Below are 20,938 nucleotides of genomic sequence, written 5' to 3'. Positions count from 1 at the left end.
TGGCCTTTGGCTCAAGTTCCAATCTAACCTTCTTGCCATTTATTGGAATAGTAGCATAAGACTAGTCCATCTGAATCTCTCCCCCAAGATCTTTACAGAAACTTTGACTTAAAAGCATTCCATAACTTGTTGGAATGTCTGCAACTAAGATGGTAAGCTTGAGTCTCTTAGAGGGATGGAAAGCTAAAGCCACTTGAGCATCTTTAACTTGACCTATTATGGGCACCTAAGAATAATTCATTGAGAAACATCTTCCACTCGAGGAGGTAAGGGTCAAACCTAAAGTCTTAGCTACTTGGGATGGCATCACATTATTAGAGGCTTCAGAATCAATCACACAATTACTAAATTTGAAACCAACAATGAACAAAGACACATAGAAAGGTTCAGACTTCACGAAAGGGTTTGTTGTATCGAGGGTTTCAACTCTTGAGAAAAATTGAGACAATTGGGATCAATATTAATCAAAGGATTATCTTCAATAACTTGAGCAGTGATATAGATTGTATTGAAGACTTAGATCTGATGAACTTAACAAGCCAGTCCAATTTGGAAGGATATAATCTATGATATACAGCCTGAGTAATTTATATCTTTGTATTTTTACATGATTCAATTATATCAGAGGAATTAGGATAAGTATCACTAACAGCAATAGAAGGTACCTCAACAGGCTTCTTAGCTTGGCTCATTTATGTCTTCTTGGAACTAGAGAAAGATCCTCTAGTCATGATATACTTAGGATGAGAGGCATTGTTATCAGTGTTAGACTTACCTTTTGATTCCTTCTTGTGTTCATAATGACTGCGAGTGAGTACCATGTAATTCGTATTGTCTATCTATGTGAACAAATCTTGTCCCTCTACATTAGACTCATATTCAAGGAAACTCACATTTGCATCCCTTGAGGGTGCAGGTTCTTCAACTTGATACACTTCTTGTTTACCTATGGTGAGCATTTGTATGGCTCTGCTCATCTCTAGACAAGATGCACCATCATGATGAATAGTCAGATGAAAATTACATACCATCCGATTTCCTTTTTCTGAAGAGGAAGGACCTTATATGGCTAGTCTTTGAGAAGGACCAGTGATACTTAATGGATATGTTGATGATCTTGATAAATCTTGATAAAAGGTTGTTAAGGACCTTTAGGCATTTTCCTCTTCAAAGTGATAATATCACTAGCTAATCTTTAAATTACTGGATCAGTAGAACTAGCTTTTGGTGCCTTACTAGTTTGTAGTTATTTTTTCTATTTTATTGAAGTAATCAAGTCATCTTTTATTGAAATGGCCTCTCATTGAGTTACTACTAAGTCAGCTTGCAAGTTTCTCCTGATGAGAAAACTAACATCAGAGGATAAACTGTTGATAAAGAACAATTTCAAAATATGACCATTTGGTGCTACTTTGGCTGGAATCTGGCTCACCAACTTGTTAAATCTTGCTATGAAATCCTGCATAGACTCATGCAGTTCTTTCTTCATGGTAGATAACTGAGAAACCAACACATACTCATTCTTAGTGGTTTTTAATCTTTCTTCAAACTTAATTTTCAAGGTATTCCAGTTATTGATAGTACCATTAGGCAAATGATAAAACCAATTTGTTGCAGCTTCTATTAAAGAGTCCACAAAAAGTTTGACTACAACATCTTCATGTTAAACTCCCAAGATTGAACAGGCCCCCAAAAATGTATGCATGTGTTCCTCTAGTGTGACCTTCCCATCACCCCTAAACTTAGGTATAATTTTTCCTGAACCTTTAGGAAGATCATGTAAAGGCCCTATCAAATTGAGTGGTCCAATAACTACCCCCCATGGGACTACCATGTTTATAGGTTAAGAAACAGGTAAATTGGTTTGGGTAGGTAGATTAGTTCCTACCAAACACTAGTACAAAAACAACAATATATGACTTTAAAAACTACTAAAAATTGAATATAAATGACTAATATAGGTCATATGACCATTAGTAGTTTATTATTGGTCATTTATAACACGACCAAATTTATGACTAAACTATTTTAGTAATTTATTGGTTATTTTGATTGATCAAATTGGTAATTGATTTAGTCATTGATTTGGTTATTGATTTAGTCATTGATTTAGTCGTTAATTTAGTCATTGATTTAGTCATTAATTTAGTCATTAATTGTCGTTAACTAGTCATTTATTTAGTCATGGTAGTGATTTATTTAGTTATTAATTTAATCATGGAAGTCATTTATTTAGTCATTACTTTAGTCATTTATTTAGTCATTTATTCAGTCATTGATTGTTGTTAGCGGTCATTTATTAAGTCATTGTAATCATTAATTTCCGTCAATTGGTAGCATATTTAGTCATTTTTATTCACTGATTTCCGTCCATATGTAGTATATTTAGTTATTTTTATTTATCGGTTTCCATTAATTGGTAGTAAGTATAGTGTTTTGTTTTAGCTATAGATTCATTGCAATTATTTTTGAAAATTTCCTTTTGCAATTATTTTAACACACACATACAAGTACTATATAAGTAATGGTTATTTTATTATGCAAACAAGGGTAATTTTTCATTCTTCAGTATCTGTAAAAGATCATAAAAATTAAAAAGAAGAATTGATGATAAAACTAAATAAATATTTGTGAGACTTTTTGTCCAAACAGTTTGTATGTCTAATCTATGCTTGCACATTTTGTCCAAATAATTTACATTCTATCCAAATAGTTTACTATAGTCTAGACAGTTTACTATGCTTGCACATTCTGTCCAAATAGTTTACTATAGTTGAATGAGGATTCAACTTCTATACATATATGCGACATGATCTTCACTACCAACTTAGGATATTGTTGGCAATATGAAGGAATTGATTATGTGTTACATTGATGTTTTGTCATTGATGTCAACACTAGCTGTTATGGTTGTTTACCAGCTTCCCGTAGAAGGAATGGATTGGGAAGATTATCAGTTGATTATCACTGGTATGATCTGAATGATGGAATAAGTCTGTATGAATGGTTCATATGCTTCTGAAGTATGTTTCAGTCAGTCAATATTGACTTGATGATCAGATGCTATCTTATGTTCTAGTAAGTATTCTTTGTAGGTCTGGTAAGGGTTTCACCGATGGAGCTTTATTGAAGATCTTTGATGTAATGTTAAGTAGTGTTGGTGTGGGTTCTAAAAGGGATTCAGGATGCTAGTGGTGATTGTGTTTGTGCCTTGACTAATTGGTGTCATTTCTTTGGCATGTGTGGATCTAATTGAGGTCTGGTGCTATCTAGGTTATGGACCGGTTTCATGAAATATATTGGTGGATCCTTTTGATGCTCTTCTGGGATGTTTTATTTATTGGATGATGTTTGTTTGGCCTTAGGCTGGCATATTTTATGATTTTATTTCAGGATTATGTAATGGATCTATTGAATTATCATTTGGGTGGCCAACCTAATTGTTTAGGTTCAGGGCTTGTATAAATATTTGTATGATCTCATTGTAGATCATAGGAAAGGAGTGAATAATATAATAATCATTTGTGCAGAGGATTTGGTCGATCATAGGTGATCAAGTTGGGTTTATGTAAGAGGTTTTAGACCTCCAATATTGAGCTTAACCAGAACTATAATCTGGCATGCTTGATAACATCATAGGAAGTTCTTCTTTTTGAATTGTTCTCCAAATATTTTGAGGTGGTTGACCTCTTTTGTAGTTAGTGAGACTCCATTATGATGACAAGTGCACTCTAGGTAGTGTGCCTTCCTACATGTGCAGGCCCCTATTGCAATCATATACTTTATGCAGAAGTATCATCTGATTGTGGGTAGGGTTTCCCACCATGTTTTTTCCCTTTACAAGGTTTTCCACATCAAATCATGGTGTTATGTGTTATGGTTGCATGGTATTGATTCTTTGGTTTTCAATTATTCTTTAATGCTTTATCAGTTATTCCGGTAAAAGGTTTGAAGTGCTTCATCCATGACATAATCTATTGATAAATGATTCACCCCCCTCTCAGTTGTCCACCGATTATCCTAACAATTGGTATCATAACCTAGTCCTCTCTTTGCAGAAGCCTTACCACTTGAGGAATATCCTATGGCAACTTATAGTTCAACTACTATTTACCGGAAGGATGGCCCTAGGCTTGATGGAACAAACTATGGAGTATGGAAAATTCAGATGGAGACTCATTTAAGATGCATTGGAAAGGAAATTTGGGAAATAACTCAAAAAGGTTACACTCCTCATGATCCAACATCTGGCAATCCTACATCAATAGACTTGGAAAAGAATATTGAAAATGACTACAAAGCTAGAGAAGCCCTCTTAAGCACCTTATCAGATCAATAGATCATGGGAATTTAGGATAAATCATCGGCAAAAGCTATATGGGACAAGTTGGATACTAAATAAAGGTGATCCCACTGTTAAAATTGCAAAAATTGAATGTTACCAGGTAAGATATGAAAAATTTAAGATGGAGGAAGATGAAAGAATTTCTACATTCATGGAAAGGTAAATGAAATTGTATTAGGAATTCAGTGTTGTGGTGGATCTCTGAGTGAGGAAGACATTGTTTCAAAAGTATTAAGGGTTTTGCCACTGGCATATAAGATGAAGGTAACAACAATTAATGAGCTAAGAACCACGATGAATTCTTCTGTCAATAGAGATACTCTTGCTAGGAAGATATCTTATTTTGAGCTTGAATAATTTGGTCCTCCAAGAGCTACAAAGATTGATACTGCATTTAAGGCATCTACATCATCAACCGGTGAGCAAGATTGGAAAGTTTGGTATGCAAAGGAATTGGAAGAGATTAGGAAAGAAGATGAAGAGCTTGAGCAACTTGAAGCCCTGTTTTCTAGTAGGATACCTAAAGGTCCAATGGGAAGTAAGTATGAAGGAAAATCTCCTTTCAAATGTTTTGCATGTAATAAGATAGGTCATTTTGCATCTAGATGTCCGAAAAGGAATTCAAAATTGGAAGAAAGAGCAAGAAGATCTTTTAAGCCTAACTCAGAATATCAGATCAAGCATAAGTATAGGAGAAACAAAAACAAATCATGCTACTATGTCGATGAGGAAGGAGTAACTGATGACTTGGAGGAAGAACTAGTAAGAGATTCAGCTAGTGGATTTAGCAATGGAAGAGACTGGGTATTTTATGCTATGAAGGAAGATGATCCGGAACCAGTTATCAAAAATGAGGAAAAGGCCCTTGTAGCAAAAGTTGAAGACAAAGATGAATGGGTAATAGAAAGTGGATGTTCTCATCATATGAAAGGAGACAAAATAAAATTTCTAACCCTTCAAGAATTTGATGGTGGTCAAGTCAGATTTGGTAATAACAAAGCATGCATGATCAAAGGAAGAGGAACCATTTCATTGGATGGTAAGCATAACATTGAAAATTTCTATTATGTTGAATGTCTGAAGCATAATCTTTTAAGTGTAGGACAGTTGGTAGATAGAGGATTTCAATGACAATTCAAGGATGGAAAGTGCAAATCATTAGCAAATTAGGATTGGAGATAGCAACCAATACACAGACAAAAGGTAACATCTTTCATTTGAACTCCAGTGAAAAAATATGTTTGATTGCACATATTGACGAAATTTGGCTATGGCATAAGAGTTTGTGTCATGCAAATTTTGATTGCATTGTAAAGATCAATTCAACTAAGGCAGTTAGGTATTTACCTAAGATTGTGAAGCCTCATAATTCGGTATGTAAGGAATCTCAAATGGGTAAGCAAATCAGAACTTCTTTTAAGAGCATACCTGATAAATCTAATGATATTCTTGATTTGATTCATATTGACCTATGTGGTCCTACTAATATAAGCAACTCTCAAGGAGATAGATATTTCATGTTAATCATTGATGACTATTCTAGAATGATGTGGGTTGCTTTTTTCTAAGGGAGAAATATGAATCCTTTAAGAAATTCAAGATCTTTAAAGCTATGGTTGAGATAGAGACGGGGATGAAAATCAGGTGTTTGAGATCAAATCAAGTTGGTGAATTCACATCCAGTTAATTCAATAGCTATTGTGAGAAAAATACCATTAGGAGACAGTTATCTGCACCCTGAACACCTCAGCAGAATGGCATTGTGGAAAGAAAGAACATAAGCATTTTGGATGTAGCAAGAACCACGATGATGGAAGCTAATTTGCCTCATATCTACTGGAGAGAAGCAATAAGTATAGTGGTTTATACATTAAACAGAGTTCATATCAAAGGAGATACTGGCAAGACACCTTATGAATTATGGTTTGGTCATTCCCCTACTCTTAAGTATTTTAGAATCTTTGGAAGTAAGTGTTATATCAAAAGAGATGATTCCATTGGAAATTTTGACCCTAGATGTGATGAAGGAATATTTCTTGGTTATTCAACTAAGAGAAAAGCATATAGATGTTATAACAAAAGATTGTAGAGAATTGTGGAAGGCACTAATGTGAAAGTGGATGAGCAGCACAAAGACCAAGCTAAATCTTATGACAGAGAACTAGCAATGGAAATGATTATAACTAATCCAATAATGCCTGTACTAGAACAGAATGTTGAACTAGTTACCCTGGCATCATCAGAAAACTCAACTGTAACTGAAGAGTAGCATAGAGAACCTGGAAATCAGAAAACACCAAGGTATGTAATGCTAAATCATTCTGAAAATTAGATCATTGGAGACAAAAACAAGGAAGTTATGACAAGAAGAAGATTGGAAAATCAAGAGGTATGTTTCATTTCTCAGATTGAACCAGCATCAGTAATTGAAGCTTGTAAAGATGAATGTTCGATGAAAGCTATGGAAGATGAATTAGATCAAATAGAAAAGAACAATACTTGGACTTTGGTTCCCCAATCTGAAAATAAGAATGTCATTGGAACTAAATGGGTTTTTTAGAAACAAACTGAATGAGGATGGACAATTTGTAAGAAACAAGGCTAGATTGGTCTACAAAGGATATTCTCAGAAGGAAGGAATTGATTATGGTGAAACTTTTACACTGGTAGCTAGAATTGAAGATCTTAGACTATTTCTTGCTTATGCAGCTTATAAGAACTACAAGATCTATCAAATGGATGTTAAGTGTGTATTTTTTAATGGAGAACTTGAAGAGGAGGTCTTTATTAAGCAACCTAATGGATTTTTCCTGATAGATGACAAAAATATGGTTTGCAAATTAAGGAAAGCCCTATATGGATTAAAATAGGCTCCTAGAGCTTGATATGCAAGGTTGGATAAGTATCTTTTGAAGCTTGATTTTACAGAAGGTAATGCTAACAGTAACATATATTATAAGATCACTAGCGATGATATTCTAATTATTGAAGTATTTTGTTGATGATATCATTTTTGGAGGTGAAGAAAAATTGTGCATGAAATTCTCTGATAATATGAAGAGTGAATTTGAAATGTTTATGACTAGAGAAATAAGGTTTTTTCTAGGTTTGCATATTACTCAGACTGACAAAGGCATCTTTATCTGTCAAACTAAGTATCTAAGGGAATTATTGAAGAAATTTAGTATGGAAAATTCCAAACCGGTTAGTACTCCTATGGTTACAAGTGAAAAATTGTCAATTAAAGATGTATCCCCTCCAGTAAATCCTACAAGATATAAATCCATGATTGGTGGTTTTCTATATTTAACTCGGACTAGACCGGATATAATGAATGCAGTCAGTATTGTATCAATATTTCAAAGTAATCCAAGAGAAAATCATGAAAGTGTAATAGAAAGAATATTCCAGTATTTGCAAGGAACAACTGGATATGGTTTATGGTACCCTAAAGATGATGAATTTACTTTATGTGCATATATAGATGCAGATCAGGTAGGTGATGTTGATGACCGGAAGAGCACATCTGGTGGAGCATTCTTTCTTGGGAAGAAGTTGGTTTCATGGATTGGCAAGAAGCAGTCATGCATTTCTTTATCTACTATTAAAGCTAAATATGTTGCAGCTGCAACTAATTGCACTCAAGTTCTATGGATGAAGCAGATGTTGCAGGATATACAAGTGAGTTGTAATGATCTGGTTGTTATACATTGTGATAACTTTGCAACTATTGACATATCAAAGAATCCATTATTTCACTCCAAGACTAAGCATATATCAATCAAGTATAACATTTTGAAGGAAATGGTGGAAGCAAAAGAAGTTAGATTGGTTTATGTGAACACTAAAGAACAGATAGCAGACATCTTCACTAAACCTTTGTCCTGGGAATCATTTGAGCATTTGAGAGACATGTTGGGGGTTTCTACCCCTCCGATAGAGACTTAAATGATGTAGATGTGCATCAGTCCAATATGCATTATCAGAGATATCTTTTACTCTAGATTGATGAAATAATGCTACTACTCAAGGGGAGTAGTCAGGGCCTTGAGATTGAGTTTTCATATTTTGTTTGATATCTATATCATATCTTTGGCATTGTTGTCAAAGGGGGAGGTATATATGTGAAAAAATATTGCTATTTATTTTTTAGATTCATTGCACTCCTTAGGGGGAGTGTGGCGGTGAGTTTGGCGGTATTTGGTCTTTTGATTCAGATTTGGTTCAAACCTTTATTGCAATATCATTTCTTGGGAGATTTTTGGTTGTCTTCCATAGGGGGAGACTTGTTTGGCATTTATTGGCACTTGGATGTTTTTCACATCTAGTGTTTCTATCAATGCCAAAGGGGGAGATTGGTGGCAATATGAAGGAATTGATTATGTGTTGCATTGATATTTTGTCATTGATGTCAACACTAGTTGTTATGGTTGTTTATCGGCTTCCAGTAGAAGGATTGGATTGGGAAGATTATCAGTTGATTGTCACAGGTATGATCTGAATGATGGAATAAATTTGTATAAATGGTTCATATGCTTCTGAAGTATGTTTCAGTCAATTGGTATTGACTTGATGATCAGATGCTATCTTATGTTCTAGTAAGCCTACTTTGTAGGTTCGGTAAGGGTTTCACTGGCAGAGCTCTATTGAAGATCTTTGATGTAATGCTAAGTGGTGTTGGTGTGGCTTCTAAAAGGGATTCAAGATGCTGATGGTGATTGTGTTAGTTCCTCGACTGATTGGTGTCATTGCTTTGGCATGTGTGGATCTAATTTAGGTCCGGTGCTATCTAGGTTATGGACTGGTTTCATGAAAGGTGTTGGTGGATCCTTTTGATGCACTTTCAAGATGTTTTATTGATTGGATGATGTTTTTTTGGCCTTAGGCCGACATGTTTTATGATTTTATTTTAAGATTATTTAATGGATCTATTGAATTGTCATTTGGGTGGCTGACCTAATTATTTAGGTCCAGGGCTTGTATGATCTCATTGTAGATCATAGGCAAGGAGAAAATAATGCAATAATCATTTATGCAGAGGATTTGGTCGATCATAGGTGATCGAGTTGGGTTTATGTAAGAGGTTTTAGACCTCCGGTATTGAGCTTAAACAGAACTGTAGTCTGCAATGTTTGATGTTATCATAGGTAGTTCTTCTTTCCGGATTATTGTCCAAATATTTTGAGGAGGTTGACCTCTTTTGTAGTCAGTGAGACTCCATTGTGATGAGCAGTGCGCTCTAGGTAGTGTGCCAACCTGCATGTGCAAGTCGCTATTGTAATCATATACTTTCTACAGAAGTATCATCTGACTGTGGGTAGGGTTTCCAACCATGGTTTTTCCCTTTACCGGGTTTTCCACTTACAAATCATGGTGTTATGTGTCATGGTTGGATGGTATTGATTCTTTAGTTTTCAATTATGTTTTAATGCTTTATCATTTATTCTGCTATCTGTTTTCTTATATTCTGATAAAAGGTTTTAAGTTCTTTAATTCACATAATTTGTTGACAACTGATTCAACACCCCCCCTCTCAGTTGTCCATTGGTTATCCTAACAGATATGCCCCTGTTGCACTGTCACCACTAATCATGACATAGTTAGTACCTTCAAGAACAACATTAGCCACATCTGTAGCTTCAACACAAGTTGGATGAGGAAACTTAATCATAGATTCCAACATTTGGATGACAATAACTATAGGGTTTCCAAGAAGGTTGAATTTGTAAATCATCATCTTCTGTGCCAAAAATGTTTTTTCCACTGGGATCTCCATACCAAGATCTCCATGAGCAACCATGAATGCATCTAACTCCTTCAAAATCTCATCAAAATTGATAACACCTTCCTGATTCTCATCCTGTAAGGAAAACAATTAAGAAACAAATATTTAATCCCTGATAAACAATTGAATTTTACAAATTTTTAAAATCATATCAAGAAGCAGAACCCATTAGGATCATACCTTTAACACCAACATGGTATTATTTGCATGTTTTCCTAATACCTTCCTCGCATTTTCAAGATTCGAACACTTGCGAACAAAGGAAAGAGCAATCATGTCAATTTTATTAGGTATACCCCACTACAGAATGTCCTCAACATCTTTTTCTATACGTGTTGGAAGATCCACAACTACTCCAGGAAGATTAACATTCTTTTGTTCACCAAGGACAACAATATTCTCACAACAGCATTTTACAGTGCCCGATGTATTATCAGTTGTAAACACTGTGAGAGTGATTGTGCCATCAGCACATAAAATTGTATTACCAGGCCTCAAATCTACCGCAAGTTTTTGGTAGCTCATGGAAATCATGCTAGTATCACCCTTAATGGTATAATCTGTTGTTAATGTGATTTCCTGGCCCTCCTTTAGTTTGAATGGTTTCCCATCCTTCAAGAAACCAGTTCGAATCTCAAGTCCCTGCAAGAAAGAATAAACTCTCATCAAGACTTTTAAAGTCTAATATATGTCAAGAAACGTTGCTACTCCTAACAATCCTTAACAGATATCAGAATTACACTTTTTATTTTCACATGACAGATCACTTCTTTTTAAGGTAATTTATGTTGAACAAGGGCTTTCATCAAAAAGATTCTGAGATGCAAACGAAATCCCAACAGAAACAAGAACTTGATTGAACTAAAAGTATGATTGTGCGAGATTGAGCCCTTGCATAAAACAATCATATCATTGGTTATCAAACTTATCAAAAGCTGGCATTCTAACAAATAACTTGAACCAACAATTATGACCTAAAAGCCAATTAGTGCCATCATTTAATAACTCCCAGTTTGAGGAGGATGAAAAGATTATGGGATGCAAAGAAAAGTCTAGTGTCAATAATTTGATCGAGCCACAAATTTGAAGAGTTGTCCCATTGGTTACCAAACCTATCAATAGCTAGCACTCAAACCAATAACTAGAACTATTAATAATGACCAAAGATCCAATTAAAGCACTCAATAACTTCCAGACTGAGAAGGACAAAAAGGGCAAATAAAACTTGAAAGACAACCCTGAGAACAATATCTGCAGTTTTTGGGTGTGCTTTCAAGAAATTCTTTTTCATGGTGTCTAGAATTTTGTTCGTGAGAGCAATGTTCTTTTTCTCTCTTGAATAAAGTTTCAGAAATTTAACATCATTTTCATGGGATAGCAAATTATAAAGAACTAAGAAATAAATAAATCCTAGAAATTCAATTAAATGATCCTTAGTGAGAAACCTCTGCTACCAGAAGAATATGGGCAGCACCAATATCTGGCGTGAGTCCATAAACATTTGTCTGCAAAGAGTCCTTAATCATGTAAAAAAAATTATCTCAAGGTACTTTTTTCAACTCGTTTTATTCAAACACTAACCCTGTCACTTAAAACTTAAGCACCATATGATTACAAACAATTAAGGCAATCAGAAACATGAACTCTTTGGAGACACAAATTTTATGGAGCTTTTCCATTGCTGCCAACAACAGAATTACAGGCTCATCCGTTCAATACCAATTTCTGGAGTTTTTCCACGAATGCGTGCAGAAGCAACTACTCTAGTAATCTATTTTGTCCAGTTTGCATACTGACATAGGTCTGTTGTTTTCTGCATCCGAAACAAGTTTCAGGAACAAGTTATCCAGCTATATGTGTTGGATTCTGATCCAATTTTACATGCTTGGGTACAAAATTTTACATAGCATGTAAATTGGTGAAAAGATAACAACAATTTTAAAACTACACAAGGATTTGTATACTACAAAAATCTGAAACTTCTCCAAGACCTCAAATGCCAACTTCACATCTTCAGTGTTCTTACACCTTTCTAGAAATGAATCTCGCAGGATATTTGGAGGTAACTTTTTAGAATCCAGTGATTCGATAATTTTCTGGTTCAACTCTTGTACAACTTCTATACAACTAACAACATTCAAAAAGTTAGAAGAGTCATTTATAACTAAAGATAGCATTATGTAGGAAAACAAATAGCATCCACTCTGTAGTAAAATTTAGACTATTTACACAATAATTACTTAAAAAATTATGGTTCTAAATGTTCTTTTTCGCTCTTTTATTCTTTTCTTAAAATATTCCTCGATCTTGCATTATTAAATTGTATAAATTATGGAATCTGTCTTTTTCTATCTGGATCAATTCTTGAGTATGCATCTATGCATTCGTCAAAGTCATTTTCTTCCATATTTGGTCTTCCTCTTCCTGTTCCTGCTCAACTCTAGATAAGAACGTGGGTTGTGTTATTTTGTGTAGCAATCCAAGTGGAGTTCTATTATTTTTTTTTTGTCCCTGAATGATTTGAATAACCACCTTCTCGTCCATTAGTTTGAAAGGCCTGAGGGAACAATTTGTATTATTCATATTCTAAAGCACTTGAATGAGCAATTGTGTCATTTGTTCATACCTTCGCAAATAAGCCTTCCACTTATTCCCTTGTTCTTCCTCTCAATCAGTCATCTTATTCTCTCTAATTTAGTTACTAGCCTCTTATAATGTTGCCTAGTCTTTTCTCTCCACTACATGAACTAGATTTAGACCCACAGGTTGGTAGCACTACCGCTATAATATAATTTGTACTGTTCCATTTGGAACTTTAATATCCCAAAAAGAATATTTCATGATATCCAATCAAGTTTGATTTTTAATTTCTACAAAAAAAAATATATACCAGAAAGTTAGAAACTATACTTTTAGTAAAAAATATTAAAAATATTTTTGCACAATTTTTCTGAAGCTTTCTCCTAACAATGTTAATATGGCGATTTAGAAAGGAATCCATTTGAATCTTCATGCTCTATTTAATTGAATTGGAAGCACAGATGGCTAAGAATAAGTTAAGCACCAATAGTCTAGTCATCATAATCCTCTTTATGTATATTATTCGTTTTACGACAATGAGGAGTAAAAGAAATCAATAAAGAGAGATGATGTAGCAGAAAGTCTCAACCTATAGGATTTGGCTTTGGTTTCTCAACTTCTGTGGACAGAAACCGTTGCATTCTCCTGTTCACCAAATATTGACCAGCATATTGGCAAACACCACCTGCTAGAAATGCTCACTGTAAGAATGATAGCTGAGGTGTAAACTTAAAAATACAGCATATCCATGCATATGTAAGCATTATTTGATGAAGGAAAGTACAAATGCATGCCTGTAAACGTAAACCAAACAAAAAGTGAAATAGGAGACAAGAAAAGCACCTTTAACTTTTCTTATGGTAGTAGAAATGAATTATCACATTGAACTAAAATTAAAAAGAAAAAAGCTACATGACATTCATGTAAAACCAAAAGCAATTCATATAAGAAACAACGGCTGCATTGCAACTGGAGTCCCTGCCATTTGCAAAGAAATTGAGACTTGTAACAAAGGTATGTTTATAGTTGCAATTGTAGGTATTGGTGGGAGTGTGATGCAAAGTTCAAAGACATATTCAATGTTGAAATCTATTTTATGTTAATTTGAACAAGATTGAAAGAAAGGTTGCATCGCCCATGTTGACTAGGATTACGAAGCATAATACAGTGGTAAATGCCCAAAAATATATAGATGCATTCACAAATATAAGAAATGGATCTGCAAACTTTGTATTGTGCAATTTTGTGCCTGGTTCACATTAAAGAAACAAAACAAGATCATGATACACAATATCGTTTTGGCTTGCATGGCATAGTCTTTTTAGAACAAACTAGCAGAATAGTATAGATAAGAGCAAGTAATATGCTTCAATTCATATATCTTAATTGATGTTTAGCTTACAAATTGTAAGACAAGGCTGTGAAATATTTTATACATTTAATGTTTTTTAGAGATCAGGTAGAAGTGACAAAATATAAACTTTTAGAGATTCATCTAATTTCATTTGACCATGCTTAGTATGGCATTTGCATTTTGTTGAGTCAACTTCATTTTGTTCTGCTTGATGGCTTTGAGATTTTGCATTTAAAAACCTGCAAAACTAACAAGGGTAAAACTAGTGAGCTTTTGACATTTGAATCAATCTGACATGAAGCAAGGATAATTTTATTTTAAATATGAACAATATACATTTCTTTTAATATAATGAGGCGAAGTGATACCTCCTTTAATTTGATTAAGAGTTTTCTTAATGATGGAAAAATTATCAAGATTAAAATTAGAGTGCAAAGCATTAGACATAATTATTATAGTTTACAAAAATGCTAGTGAAAATTGTGCCCTCTTGATGCATGAATCAAATCCCAGACAGTCTACACTTTTCAGCCAAATCAAAAACAACTGAAGAAACATCAAGATTACAAGTAAAACATTATGATATGAAAAAGCTGATTTAGCCAAAAAAAAATGTTGACATTGTGTTGTCATTGATGTCAACCGGTATTGTTGTCATTGATGTCAACTGATATAGCATGTTACCGGTATAGATTGTCAACTGATGAGTAATGAATGTCAACCCGTGAGTACTGTGTTGGCAGTGTGTTGTTGCCAATCGGTAAGCATGTGACCGGTAAGAAAGCAAGGTTGAACTAATGAAGAAGGGCAGGCAACTGGTATGCAGTTTGATTGATGACATTCAGCAAGACTCCCACCAGATGAAGATGCTATCATAGGATGAAGAGAAGACTAACAAAAATCGTGTTGCCTCAAGATAGCAAGGAAGACAAATGGGCAGTCTACTGGGTCACATGTCTGGTTGAAGATGTATCTTCTCAATTCCAAGAGAGTCATATGAGTGCAATAATAGAAGCAGAGAGAGCAATGTAATGTCAACCGGCTCCCACCAATTGTTGGTCGATAGGTGACAAAGATCCATTTTCATCGCGAGATTGGCAAGCTAAGTGCATCAGTCCATCTACTCCCACTAGTTAGTGGTTATACAACATGTATGGAATACATCATAACCCTCTGGGATAAGACAAAGAAGTTAAAGACAAGTAATTGAAGACTCATACCGGATGACCAAAGTGAAACATAAAGATGCCTCAGGCATGTGAAAAGAAAGATATGCATTGGATCAACAAGAGAAGGCATGATGAGGTACCGAGACAGAAGAGGAAGAGTAAGTTGTGATGAGTTTGTCACTTTGACAAACCGGTTGAGATAAGAACCTGGTTGATGAAGGAGAAGGACGGGTTTTGCATCTATAGACATAGACCTACTCTGGATTGCTGATATCAACAGGGATGTTGATGTCAACTGAAATGCAGATGTAGATTGGTGCATAACAGTTGGAGATTGATGGCATGGAGTCATCAAGGATGTTACCAATATGCAAGCAGATGTATTATTGACCATTAATTAGATCAACTGTAAGCAAGAAAAGAGGCAAAGCGAAAAGTTGTTATTGGATGGAGATGAGCATGATGACTCACTCTTGGTACATGTTGTGATTGGCAAGTTTGGTGACCGAGCTAATGTGATCCAACCACAAGAACAGAGAAGAGTCAGCATGAAGGTTACCTCGTTAGTGTATACCGGTAGGGTAAGATAAACTGGTAGGTAAACACTGGTAGTGTATTTGGTCGGTGACTGAGCCTAAACTGACTCAGTGGACTGAGCTAAGCTAGACGCCAACAAAGAGACTGCATGGAATCTAGGTGGAAAATGAATCATGCATCATCATAGTAGTTGGTGATTAGTTCGACATTAAATATCGACTACAAAAGTCACACGTCGAGTGCGGAAGGATGTGGCTCAAGGCAAATTGGAAGGTTGACATTTATGATGCAACGATCGATGCAGGATATCTAGGTGCAGATCGGATTTGGTGAAGGGAACTACGAGATCATTTATATGTTGGAAACCAATAACACTAAGAGGGGGGGATGAATCAGTGTTATACTAGAAAAGTAGATATTAGCCTTAACAAAACATTCATACACCAACCAGTATACCGGTATAAACAGAATTGAAAGAAGTAATGCAACCAATAATACAAACACATAAATGAAAACCATAACACATATATTTATACATGGAAAACCTTTAAGGGGAAAACCCACTATGGGATTTGTGACCCACAATATCAATTAACTGGCCATATGAAGAGATATTACAATAAATGATGGGCCTGCACTTGCAGGAAGGCTTACAGCCTAGAGCACATTGCTCATCACAATAGGAGCCTCATTGACTACATACAATTCCAGACAACAATCCAGAGAAGTGTAAACAGCTTAATATAGCATCTCCTATGCCAAAATATAGTTCCGGTTTAAGCTTTGTCTGTTCCGGTTAAAACCCTAAACCTCGGTACCAGAATAACCCTTACAATGAGTTCCTCACATACATAGCCTCTCTGATATATTTTGTATTACATCACATCCATATATCCATTCCTCATGTCTATCCTTCTCCTTTTTCAAAATGTTCTAATCAATCTCCCCTGTATACCCTATACAAATTTATGCCTTATGTCGGCTTATGAGGATATATACAATATCAAATTTACATGTCAGCCATATAACATAAATGAATAAACATTAAAAGAAGTTGCCGATGCCGGATCCAAGATGTGTCGGCCTTCAATACCAATGACCTTTACCATACCATGTCAACCTGCATTGCTAGTGACCAAAGAAATCTTCTATCCTGCTGGTGCCAATACCAGTATCGGTGCCAGTGTAGAGTCTGTGAAGTGCTTGTCTGTACACCATATGAAGCTGAAACCCAAAATCATGTTGCCATCGATGACAACATAATGAAACCAAACAATAGAGTTTCAATTGCCAACAATCTCCCCCTTTGGTATTTATGGCAACACTCATGTGAAAAATGGTCATTGTTTCACTTGTCGGTTTCATCCTACCCTGCTCTCCCGGAGTTGAATATGCAAAATGCTCCAATACACCAAAATTTCAAAAAAATCTTTGTAACTTCCCCTAATGTATGCAACCCTTCATTCTTTTTCACATCTATACTTCTCCCCCTTTGACATCAATGCCCCCAAAAAAATATGTCAAAGAATAATAACTGTACACTGAATACCTCAAAAAAAGTGTCTTACCAGAGCTTGACCAATTTCAAGATTTTTGGGTAAGCTTTCTCTAATAACTCTACATAAGTATCCCAGCCGGTTTTGAATGTGTCAGAGATAGATACAAGTCCACTCAGTAAATATGGAAGTGATTCTTTCTCAATGACATCTATCGATGTGGGCTTACCAAGCATATCCATGCATTCCTTCTTATGTACACCAAGTGAATCCAATCTTGGACTCACCAAACCTCTGAGACTTCTGGCTCTCTGAATGATCTTATCTCTTTCCTTTTCAAGAGAATAAATTTGCTCCTCCAAAGTCAAAATTTGTCCATCAATAGATGTGGTCAGTGAAATTAGTCCATCAAAAGAGTTAGCAATATTAGCAATCTTGTCATGTATCTCTTTTATCTTTTCATCTACTTTTACTGTTAGAATCTCTGTATTGCAGCATACCTTGTATATGTTAGTACCTTGTTTCAAATAATTTTCTATCAAAATTGGCTTCTCCTCAATCTTTTTCTTCTCTCTCTCAATGATATGATCAAAAGCGGCTCTCTTAGCCAAAGTAAATTTTTCAAGTGCTTGCTGGTTAGAGATCTGTTGTAATGATTGAGAATATTTAGAGATGTGCTTTGTTATAGCCTTAACTTTGTCAGAAGGGCTCGCTTCATTCTCAATCTTACATTCTAGGACCAATCTGAGCAAAATAGTTATGGATTGATCTATAATCCCTTTGTCTGTTGTTCCTTCCTTCATTAGTTTATGAGCATCCATCATCATTAGTTATGTGGGACTCATCTCTGTGATGTTTTTCTTTTCCACTAGAGAAGTGTCAATTGTCAATAATGATGTGCCAGCAACTGGTTCCCTACCAGATTCCCCTATTTTCTCTAGTGATTTAACTTTTATTGCCTCCTCAATTGTACCAGTGGCTTCGCCACTTGGTGCAGTCTATGCAACTATCGGTTCCTCTCTAGGAACAATATCCTCAACTTGTACATTAGTATCCAGAGGACAAGTGTCCTCAATGTTAGTATCTTGTACAATGTTTTCAGCATTAACCGGTGTCTCAATATTTGTTTGTATATTTGTGTTAACCGGTGGCTCAATATCTACTATCTTGATATTCTTCAAAACTAAGGGTGAAGTACCCATAATTCCTTTACCTTTCTCTTCAACCGGTGTATCTATAGTATCAATCTTTGTCTCTGATGAAGTGAAGAATCCTTTATGCTCTCCCAAAAAATTTATCCTCCCCTTTTGTGTTTCCTTTATTATCTCATTCATCCTTCCTAACATCAGGCTAGTTAATCTATGTTTGTTGTTAAAATCCTTTCTATTAGAAGCCTCTATTGTCTTCTCCATTTCATCTAGAGTTATACCAACACATATAGCTAAAAGTTCTTGCATCTTAATGTGTTTGTCTTCTTACATTGCAAACAACCTTCTAGCATCTAACATGTTGTATAGCTCTGTCAGTATTTAATTTTCTATTTCAATTAATGCTTTCTTGTAGATATCTAAATATAGAAGAATTGCTTCCTCTACCTCTCTTAGTTCATCATCTTCAAATGTATCATAATAAGTCTTAACATTTTTCAGCATCCCATCCTTAGTAATTTCATCAACAATTTCACCACAAGTCTTAGGTGGAATAATTGTTACATTACTAGTCTCTAGTGCCAAATCAATGTCACTTTTCTTCCTCCTTTTGGTAGTACCGGATGTAGTTTTTGATGTGGCCTTACGTTCATGTTTCTATGCCGGTAATTTGATGCTGACCTTCCTAACCGGTTGTTTCTTTGCTTCCACCTTAGGTTCTTCTAGTTTCTTCCTCACAAATCTTTTGAATGCTAATGGTGTGTCATCTTCAAGTTCAGAATTTGCAGTCACAAGTTCAATGTGAACTACCAGATCCTTCCTCTTTCTCCCTTTCTCTGGGACAACATCAATAAGTGCCTTAATGTCCTTTGAAACTTGTTGTACAAACTTGTTTGCCTTACCTTCTTGTTTTTCCCTCTTCTTTCAGTTGAACTCAGTTTCAACCTCAAGAGTCTTTTATTGTGTTATTCCACAAGGTTTTTCTACTTCATCTATATCTGCATCAAGTTGAATTTTTGCATATGCATCAAGAATTAATGCATCCACCTCATAGCCCATTTCAACTATCCAAGTCTTTCAGGGATTGACTGCCTCCATGAGGGTCTCATCTTTCTTGACCATGAAACATATGTTGGTAGAGTATTTCTCTACTATATGCTCAGGTACTCTTATTCTAGACCTCATAGATTTTTGAAAAGCCTTGAAGTAACCCCTTACCTTATCATCTCTAAGACTTCCCAATGCAGCAATTGATTGCTTTAGTTGTCTTCCTATTGGAATGTCAAAAGCCCATTGCTTCCTTCCAGAACCAAGAGTATCATTCAAAAATTATAACATTCAGCATACTAAAAGATTTCCATATCGAAAAGTGCCCCTTTTCTCTCCTTTAATCTTCCCTAAATTGATCAATAACTCCTCAAGCATCCAGTCACAAAGATCTAACTTGATATTTTCTCTCATCATTCTATTAGTGGCCAAAATACATGAACTTGAAACTGAATTTAGTTAGGTAGACTGATTTACCTTGTAGCCTATGATCATGTTGCCAAACTTGATATCGTTGTCGGTGATGGTGCTCACCTTCATCAATTTCTTGTCCTATGTGGCGTTGGTGATCTTCATTATGAATTCATTTGATACTTTCTTATCTGGATGTTTCCCTACTAATGGAAAACCAGTAATTGCCTGGATGGCTTCCTTAGTGATTTTGTAGGGTCGATCCAGCCATATGAATTCCCCGTGTACTCTACTCAGTACATATATGACAATCTCATCCTTAAACTTTGAAATATCTAGAATATCAGTAAATGCTAGATCTTCAATGTGTTTATATGTTGGTTTGATCTTACTAGATTCTCCCATAAGTTCATTCATATACATCCCCTTGATCTCTGAACTGCCTAAGTCCTCTATATGATAATGAATATAGGCCCTAACATCTTCCACAGATACCACTCCCTTCGGGATGCAACAAAACACTCCAATTGAATCTTCCCTGGTAGCCACATGTGGATACCATTTGAAAATTGCCCTGGGGTAGTCCTTAACTTCTCCTACAGTTGGATTTGCAATGAAAATAGGAGCAGAAGATGATCCTGATTCCATGATTCAATAAAAATACCTTTAGAATGTTATCAATGAAAACCTCTAGCAAAACCTTCCAGATGTTGGTGTGATCGCTCAAGAAGAAATTTGATCACCTCTGAATAGCTTCTGATTGCACTAAGTTGCTTTGAATCACTATGAATGTTGGATGATTAACAATGAAGTGTAATCGACCTTTTATCCATCGAGAAAACCCTAATTTTTTGTTGACATAAATGACTGTCGGTGAATGATACCGGATCTCACTCTGAACATATCAATGTTGGATAATCCTTTCCAATATCGAGAACATCTTCTAGAATCTTCTCCAAGGGCATATGCATCATCTTCCATGAAATTTTCCTACCCCTAAGACATCTGCCTTAGTTACCAGATGAGCTCATTATCGGTGTAGGAGTAGCCTCTTCTGCTAGATAGG

At 35.3% G+C, this 20,938-nt stretch overlaps 1 pseudogene; it reads right to left on the bottom strand.

Moving 5' to 3' along the window:
- Positions 1 to 2,736: 2,736 nt before the first annotated feature.
- LOC131067743 (pyruvate kinase, cytosolic isozyme-like) overlaps positions 2,737 to 20,938 on the bottom strand; it is an 87,874-nt pseudogene continuing 69,672 nt past the window's right edge.

The sequence above is a fragment of the Cryptomeria japonica genome, chromosome 9, assembly GCF_030272615.1.
Source record: "Cryptomeria japonica chromosome 9, Sugi_1.0, whole genome shotgun sequence".
Classification (NCBI taxonomy): domain Eukaryota; kingdom Viridiplantae; phylum Streptophyta; class Pinopsida; order Cupressales; family Cupressaceae; genus Cryptomeria; species Cryptomeria japonica.
Note: the sequence above shows the minus strand (reverse complement) of the source record. Positions and strands in the feature narration are given on the sequence as shown.